Source organism: Equus quagga, chromosome 1 (assembly GCF_021613505.1).
Source record: "Equus quagga isolate Etosha38 chromosome 1, UCLA_HA_Equagga_1.0, whole genome shotgun sequence".
Lineage (NCBI taxonomy): Eukaryota > Metazoa > Chordata > Mammalia > Perissodactyla > Equidae > Equus > Equus quagga.
The window spans coordinates 13,222,891-13,231,041 of NC_060267.1; the positions used below are offsets into that span (position 1 = coordinate 13,222,891).

An 8,151-nucleotide genomic window follows, 5' to 3' on the forward strand; every position below is an offset into this window, starting at 1 on the left:
TACACCACTCGGCCAGTCCCAAGAATTTAATTTGATGAAATGGGTGGAAGGAAATATAAAGCTTAATAACATAAACCATGTTCTTCCAGGGGAAAATATGGATCAGCATTCACAAATATGAAATTTTTCAGAAAGCTTGAAATAGGAGTTAAATGTTTGGAGATATCCTTCGTACTCTGCATGCCTACATCTTAGAGAGGGCTTAAGGCTCTAGGAATCATATGTGCCTTGTTAAACATTGAAGTTTATTTCTCTCAAAAGGCTAACGAATGAATGAATGAATGCCGATAATTTTTATCGAGCTTATTTACGTTGGTAAATGAATACAATCCATTGAGGTTTCATAAACATTTTTACACAAAAACTATAGTATACCACCCTCAATTCTGTGATATTGGGTCATCTTTTGCTAGAGTTTCTTTAAGCTTGTTTTCTGGTCCTAGAAGACTGCCTACATACGTATTCATTTTCAGTGATCTTCACACGAATCCTCCCAGTATCTGTATTAAATATTAACCTTTCTTCACAGCTCTTCATACATTCCTTCACAGGCTTAATCAGTAGCCAAAATGCGTAAGTCCTGGTGTTATTATTCAGAAAAGTTTGAAAATTAACAGGAAACTTAAGATGAAAACAAACTTGCAAAAAAGGTTGAAATAAGATTAAAAACGCAGTGCAGTGATACATTATTCACTATGGAATTGTAATAATATAATAGATTTTTAAAAAACCTGCATCTCAAATGCCAGTAAGTTATGGCAGAAATTTCAATCTTGAGATTGAAACTAAATCTTGTCTATTTGATGAGAATGCATTTTGTGACTTCAGAGTGTTGTGAAAAACTTGTGAAAAATTGCTTTCAATGAAAAGCAGACCTCATGAAGGAAAAGTGATATTTCTCAGCAGCAGAAATTTAAGTGACAGGAAGAATGTAAAGAAATTTAAGGAATGTAATTTTCAAATAATGTTTTATGAAGTTTTCTTTTAAATTATATATCAACAAATTTGGCTTCCTTTACATGTCCTTGGTTATAAATTTACTATAAATTTACTTAATATAGGGAATTTAGGCACAGTAGATAAATACATCTTGAAAAGTAGGTAATAGGAAAATACATCTTGCAAAACAAAGGTACAACTTATGTAATATACAGCCTAGAATTTGGCATAAAATAGACTTGCACCTGATGGCAGTATGTGATTTAGTGACAAACTCAACATTAATTAATTAATTAGACAAGTGTTTAAGTCTACTGTGACTATACCACGTGCTGAATTATGTTCCAATAGCTTGGAACGAAAGACTCTGTCCTAACTTTCAGAAATGCACAGAGTAGTGCAGGAGTGAGTACACAGGGGATTTCAGCACAGTATGTGTCGGGGAGTGAGAAGAATAAGATTCTCATGGAACTCATACAATGGGTATTAAACCTAGTGTTGTGGGAATAAGGAAAGAGGTGATTTTGGGTGTCATTGGAATCTGCTATTCACAATGCCAGTTACATACATATATTTTGTTTAATGAAAGCTTCACAATCACTCTCAGACAGGTTACTATTACTAATGAGGGGCAGAGAGATGACGTGGCCATTGGCAGAAATGTTGACATGCTTCAAGTACCTCCCATGCCTCCAATGTGGTGATCGAACCCCAGCTGAAGATGAGAGAAGTGGATTGCCTGTGTGGGTGGGATGAGGGTAGAGATGGGGTGGAGAAGTCAGATAAACCTTGGTGAGAGAGGTCACCAGATATGCAAAGTGGAAGAACAAGTCTAAGATTCACTTATCTAGAATGCCTGACAGGTACTGTACAATCAGGTGATTGTACGTCATTTTTTTGTTGTTGTCCTTGTTTCCATGTGACTTTCTTAACGCTAATTTTATTCATTACTATTTATCTTAGACACAGCTTTTTACACAGGACACCATCTTAATCTCATGGTTTTCTCCTCAGTGGTTAGGGAACATTTTCTCCATTGAACAAAACCTTATCAGGGTTTTATTAAATTCTAAGCATCTTTCTAAATGCTTCACATATATGAACTCATTTAATGCTCACAAAAACTTTATGAGATGGGTTCATATACAGAGGAGTAACTGTGTATTTATGGATGAAGCACAGAGAGACTAAATGATTTTCAGATCTAGTAAGTGGCTTGGATTCTAACCTAGATATCCCTCACTCTTCCTTATCAAAATATCGATGGTAATATGATTTAAATTTTATTTTAAAAAAAGAAAAATTAAAACTTGCCATTTTAAAAATGTACAAATACAGAAATGAAACTATGACCCTGGCTTCCTTGGAAAGCACTTATGTAACTCTTTAACAGAGGGAAATTATTCAGTATAATAATAATGATGGTTATTTTAAATAGAAAAATAAATAATTTGTATTAAAAAAGTTCATGAAAATGACACATAGGTTGGCAGAAATGTCATAAATATTGCCAGGGATTCAGATGTAATCAATCTGAATTTTAAGCCCCTCCAGCTTACATTATTTTCCCCCTCTTTCTCCCCTCTACCTCTACATCCGAGGTTGCTCATGGCAATGACTTCAGTATTTCTGAGTTCTGACAAGGTAGTAGTAAGAGGTGGGAAAAGTGAGTGTTAGCAAAACTTGATAGATGGCTGAGGACAAAGCAGTCACTTAAAAATATAATAAAGTATATTTCCAATTTTTGAGGACTCTCGATGTAATTGAACTTTTAACTTACATTGACTGAGAAACTTGTACAGGGACTGGGGCAGTAGCAGAACCATGGTTCTTATTGGGAAGGGACTGCCTGAGCACATCTCTGCGAATTCACAGGTGACATTTGAAGGCAGAAAGTCTAGGAACAAATCCCTGCCTAACCACTTCAAGCTTTGTGATATTGAGTTTTTTCAGGCTGCCTCAACCAAAAAGTTATCACCTGTAAAATAGAGGAAATCAGAGGATCATTGTCATCAATTTGCTTTACATTTCCCCTGCAGGTGAAATGACATACAACTTCAGCCATATTATGGCTACACACTTGGATATGTGTTAAGCCACTCTTCAGGTTTGTTCTTTGTGCTTTCTCGCAGAGGACTGGCAGGAGAAAAAGAAATAAGCAACTAAGAATGAGAAACCAGACAGAAATAACAGGGTTCATCCTCCTGGGACTGTCAGATGACCCACAGCTCCAGGTGGTGATCTTTGTCTTTCTGCTCATCTCCTACATGCTCAGCATCACTGGGAACCTGACCATCATCACCCTCACCCTGCTGGATTCCCCCCTCCAGACCCCCATGTATTTCTTCCTCAGAAATTTCTCTTTATTAGAAGTTTAATTCACAACTGTCAGTATCCCTGAGTTTCTGGGCACCATTATTTCAGGAGATAAACACATTTCTTTTAATGATTGCATGGCTCAGCTATTTTTTTTCATTCTCTTGAGAGTCACTGAATTTTACCTTCTGGCTGCCATGTCCTATGACCATTATATTGCCATCTGCAAACCTCTGCATTACATGACCATCATGAATCGGAGAGTCTGCACACTCCTTGTCTTTGCTTCCTGGGTGGCTTCATTCTTAATCATATTCCCATCACTCATGCTATTCATACAGCTTGATTACTGTAAGTCTAATGTTACAGACCATTTCACTTCTGATTATTTCCCCTTACTACATCTTTCTTGTTCAGACACAAAATTCCTAGAGAAAGTGGGTTTTCCTTGTGCTGTTTTTACTCTAATGTTCACTTTGGCATTAATAATTCTGTCTTACATATATATCATCAGAACCATTTTAAGAATTTCTTCTACTAGTCAGAGGACAAGGGCCTTTTCCACATGTTCTTCCCACATGGTTGTCATCTCCATCTCTTATGGTAGCTATATTTTATGTACATTAATCCATAAGCGAAGACAGAGTGTCTTTGAGCAAGGGAATTGCAAACACCTCAGTAGCTCCCGTGCTGACCCGCTTTATTTACAGCCTAAGAAATCAGTAAGTCAAGCAAGGCTTCATGGACATGGCGAGGAAGACTCTGTTCTTCTCAAGCAAATGAAAAAATAAAAGTGCTGTCATAAATTAGAGGCATAATGAAGGGCAATTAGATGAAAAGCAGGGCTTCACAAAAGTCTATTAATATTTACATAGCGTCTCTAGAGTTACTTATCATTATCTACACTTCTATTGCCAGCAGCTTACTAAGGATATTTGAATATAGATATACATATTGATACAGATATAGACGTCTCTCTGTATACATACTTATACATATAGATAACTTTTTAAATTCAAATTCTAATTCTTCTCATATACAGTACGTATATAAAAAGAAAATATATACATACATATGTATATATATTCTTCTTCCAATTGAAATTCCAATCTTCATCATGCAATTACCTCCTTTGGCTGGTCTGTTAACCCTGTATCCATGAAACTGACCTCATTTCCTTCTACTAAACATTTTTTAATTCCAATTTTTTGCAATAATTCTTAAAAAGTTAAAGAAAGAAAGAGACAGAACAAAAGCAAGCAAGGAAGAACTGTTTTATGATTTAACAAGGAAACATTCTTTCTGGAAATTTAGGAAATATTAAATCATGTTTAATATTATTTTTAATTTAGTATATGCACTGTAAACATAATTTGACAGTTTTCTTAGAACATTACAGATCTATCTTCTCCATACTGTAGCTCATTTAGTAACTATGTGAAAAACAGTATAACTAAAAGAATAATGTAATTATATTTTCTGAGCAATCAAAACATTTTTCATTACCCAGTTTAAAGTTTCTGTACCATATAATTTATCAGTTTACAAAACAATTATGACTACATCTTTGCTTAGGGAAAATTGTCAAATAACCCCCTATTTTTTGGAACCCTGTAATTGACATGTACACTATACCAATTCTTAACAAAAGCATGAAGAAATAAATAATCCTAGATATCAGATACAACTACATTTGCTGTGGCTCAATGGTAGATTTAAATAAATACTTGATGTTAAGCTGCTTTTTTTGATAATCAATAGCTAAGAGTTTTATAACTTTCTCATATTTATTACTATCTGAATATAACAGCTTACACATACAATACATTTAATTACTTAAGTGATAAGCCATATAGATAGCAATAAAGAAGCAAACAACAATCTTACTGTATATAAAATAGAGAATGATTTTTTGTGAAAATAATCTTTTATGTTCACTCTAATTTATGTGTGAGAATACTACACTGCATTGGAAAATTTGCTGATTAGAATTTTTATAATGATCATACAAGATCAGACAACTCTCACCCTGAAACTTTTTTTTTTGTTTTCCGTGAAATAAAAAGCTGAAATGAGAATGAAGGATACACAAAAATATCCTAAATTTTTATTAACTCTTTTTATTTCTTTCTTTCTTGAGGAAGATTAGCCCTGAGCTAACATCTGCTACCAATCCTCCTCTCTTTGCTGAGGAAGACTGGCACTGAGCTAACATCCGTGCCCATCTTCCTCTACTTTATATGTGGGACGCTTACCACAGAATGGCTTGACAAGCAGTGCCATGTCCACACCAGGGATCTGAACCGGCAAACCCCGGGCCACCAAAGTGGAACATGCATACTGCTGTGCCACTGGGCTTGCCCTTATTAACTCTTTTTCTTGAAAAGAGAAAAAAGACTATAATCATAACCAGTTGAGCCAAATTGTTTGTGATGTCCATATATATATACTCAATCTATGATTTACTGAGAAACAAACAAAAAAAGTTCAGGATTAAATACTGAGGAAGTCCACTGTTGCTGGGAAGTCATGGAGTTACTGTTTTCTTCCTTTAGCCAGAACTATCGTTTCTAAGCTAAACGGAAGCATTTGAAAATATTAAAGTTTGACTTGATTGATAATTATTGGTTGGTAATCACTCAATAAATATATACCATAAAGCGCAGATAGCTGTAGATCTTAGAATTAAAAGAATTGTAAAGTTATTACCAAAGATATGAGGAAGTCTATGCTCGTATTATTGGATGACCCAGCTTTCTATCAAATTCTATACCAGCTCCTTAGTGGTTATTATAAATGTTTGGAATCTGTGTGAACATTTTGATTATCAACATCAGAGGTCAACCAACTTTCTCTGTAAAAGGAAGTACAATAACACTTTAGATTTTGCAGGCCATCATAGAGTCTCTGATGTAACTACTCAACTCTCCCACTGTCATATGAAAACAGCTATAAATAATGTATAAACAGATGGGCTGCGGTGTGTTCCAATAAAACTTTTTACAAAAATAGATGATGGGCCAAATTTGGCCCATGAAGGGTAGTTTGTCCACCCCTGTCTTAGATTTTTCTATAAACATCAACCCACATATTATTTCACTTAGAATATAATTTGACTAAAATGTGAAAATTAAATAGTAGATGTGAGATTTTAAAATTTAACTCCAACTTTTATTTTTTATTATGAACATGTATGAGAATAATCTTATAAAACATTTCCAGAGGAAAAGAAGAGGTAAATATTTCTAACTTACTTTGCAGACTTTGACATCATTCTTAATATCAAAAGATAATATGAGAAATGACAAATCACCAGCAATTTGACTCATAAAATAGAAGATAGAATACTAAAAGAAATCAGCAAACCTACTACTTCATTTTACACATGACTTTATTCCAAGGTGACTTATCTTTAGAAAACCTATTTGTGGAGTTTACCATATTAACTGATGAAAGAGAAAAAAACGTAAAACAGAAAGAAAAACACACTCTCTGATAAAATGCAGTGGCCATTTATGATTTAAAAAATCTTTTAGTAAAATAGAGAGAACAGAACGTTATTAACCTGATAAATGTCATTGACCAAATCAGTGGCATAAAATACCTGCATAGGTAATCACAGCCAGGTATGCTGTATGCTCCTTGTTCGGCTCTAATTTGAACAAGTCAACTATGAAGTGATATTTTGGGGACAATTAGGGTCATACAAGCATGGGCAAGGTGTTAAACGATAATGAGAACTTTTCTGTTTATTTTGCAAGCTGTGGAAATTGCATTGTGGTTAAGCAAGAAAGGAAACATGTATTTTAGAAATTCATACTGAAATTATATAGGAGTGAAAGGTATGATGTTTAGGTTTGGGTTTAAAATACACGAACAAAAGAAAAAAACCTAAAAAAGACAAGTAAAGCAAACATGAAAAATCTTTGTATTTATCGAATATGCTTGATCTGTACATGGGATCTATTTTTCAAGTTCTCTATCCTGCTGTATATTTGAAAATATTCGTAAGAAAAAAATTACAGCAAACATCCTGCTTAATCTGTGAAGCCACAGTAACATCCTTGGTAAAATCATTTACAAGATGAAAATGCCCACTACCACTGCTTTTATTCAATATTCTACTGGAAGTTATATCCAGGGCACTAGGACAAAAAACAAATATATTTAAATGTATCAGGAAGGAAAAAGCATGTCTTTATTTGTAAATAACATGATTTTCCTCCTTAGGCCTTACTGTATTTACACTAAATGTTTCTTAAATCTTCAATTCTCCTTTCCCAGATATCTGCATAGCTAACAACCTCATCTCCTTCGGGTCTCTGTCCAAACGTCACCTCAAAAAGGCCTACCACCCCAATGACATGATTTAAAATTATAGTGGCTCCCCACTTCCAAGTTTTTTTTAAATTTTCTCTTCCTTCACAAAATACTTATTAAATTATAAGATACTATATAATTTACTAATGAGTTATGTTCATTGTTTATTGTCTATATTCTCTCATATCCCTCACCTCATGAAAACAGGGATCTTTGCCTGCATTATGGACAAAATGGTGTGCCCTCAGCAGTGGTGTGTGGAGCCCGCCTGTACCACTTCCCAAGAGCCAACTGTGTGTGTTTCTCCTCAATTCTGCATTCAGTAAGGTCATAATGGGCAGCTTGAAATCTGCCGTCGTGGGAGACTTCACGTCATAGAAATTGACAAACTTGACAAATCTACTCCTCACCTCCATCCACTGAGAGGCAGTTGTTCAACATTTACCAGAAGTCACTGATCCTCCTCATTTAGAACATGCATCTGCCATGTGGTGGGTATTCAATACATCTTTTTGAATAAACAAGTTTAAATAATTTAGAATGGTTTCAATGTCACAGCAATCAGAAGCATTAACT

At 34.5% G+C, this 8,151-nt stretch overlaps 1 pseudogene; it reads left to right on the forward strand.

Moving 5' to 3' along the window:
- The first annotated feature begins 3,107 nt into the window (after nt 1-3,107).
- Nucleotides 3,108-4,038, forward strand: LOC124229717 (olfactory receptor 6C1-like; annotated as a pseudogene).
- Nucleotides 4,039-8,151: the final 4,113 nt, after the last annotated feature.